This window comes from Etheostoma spectabile, chromosome 1 (genome assembly GCF_008692095.1).
Source record: "Etheostoma spectabile isolate EspeVRDwgs_2016 chromosome 1, UIUC_Espe_1.0, whole genome shotgun sequence".
NCBI classification, from domain to species: domain Eukaryota; kingdom Metazoa; phylum Chordata; class Actinopteri; order Perciformes; family Percidae; genus Etheostoma; species Etheostoma spectabile.
The window spans coordinates 30,668,296-30,669,312 of record NC_045733.1 but is presented as its reverse complement, the minus strand read 5'-3'; the positions used below and the strand labels follow the sequence as shown (position 1 = coordinate 30,669,312).

Below are 1,017 nucleotides of genomic sequence, written 5' to 3'. Positions count from 1 at the left end.
CTGCCTATGGTCCCCCAGTGGCTAGAAATGACGATAGGTGTAAACAGAGCCCTGGGTATCCTGCTCTGTCTTTCAGAAAATGAAAGCTCAGATGGGTCGATCTGGAATCTTGCTCCTTATGAGGTCATAAGGGGCAAGGTTACCTCCCCTTTGTCTGCTCTGCCCGCCCAGAGAATTTGACCCCCCCCCATGAGAGAGAGACATCATGGCTTTCAAACGAGCAAAGTACTAGTTGGTCAAGCTGAAGATCTTTCTTTTTGACGCTGCATTTCTTTAAATAATAACAATAATACGGGACTGGAACTTTTTTTCTCGTATTTGATCTGTTTTTATATTTTTAACTGTTACTGAAGTTATATTGTTGAAAAATTGAACTGTACGACAATCTATGTAAGCATGCAGATAATGAGCATTAAAAAGTAAGTCCAGGGTGACCGGCAAGTCTGGGAACGACAAGGATTGCGGGTGGATTTTGTGTATATAGCAACGGCTCATGCATTGTCCCACGCTAACGTCATCAAATCTTGTATTTTCTGTTGTTTTGAACTGCTCTTTAATGTTTTACGTAAAGCACTTTAAATTGCCCTGTTGCTGACATGTGCTAAATAAAGCTGCCATGCCTTGCCTTGCCTTGGGTGGTGTAATTCTTTAAGGTCATTGGTACAGAAAATCTGTCAGTGAGATAACTATGAGCATGGTGTGTACAGAGGAGCTCCCGCTGCGTTAAACACACCCTTACTACACCTGGATGCACAGCTCAATGACCCTTGAACGCTCAGATTTATCTGCAATCATCAAAAACATTTGGTTGCACGGTTCCAATCCCTTTGATTCATTTGATCTCCACCTGCTGGAAAATGGCTGCAGAGACTGGACCCAAATTAATTCTTCAACAACTTATTAATAAGCATGAATAAATGGATTACAAACATCTATAACAGCTTTGTCGCCAAATAGAAAGAGTCATAGGCATAATTTACAATAATCGATAATCAAAACGAGCAGGTGCACCCCCCC

The 1,017-nt window shown here is 41.7% G+C and overlaps 1 long non-coding RNA gene across 1 annotated transcript in view; it reads right to left on the bottom strand.

Moving 5' to 3' along the window:
* LOC116687311 (uncharacterized) overlaps positions 1-1,017 on the bottom strand; it is a 20,420-nt gene that overhangs the window by 8,226 nt on the left and 11,177 nt on the right. Inside the window, exon 2 of the long non-coding RNA XR_004331512.1 lies at positions 305-311. This is a non-coding gene — a long non-coding RNA (uncharacterized LOC116687311). The remainder of the gene's footprint in view (positions 1-304; positions 312-1,017) is intronic.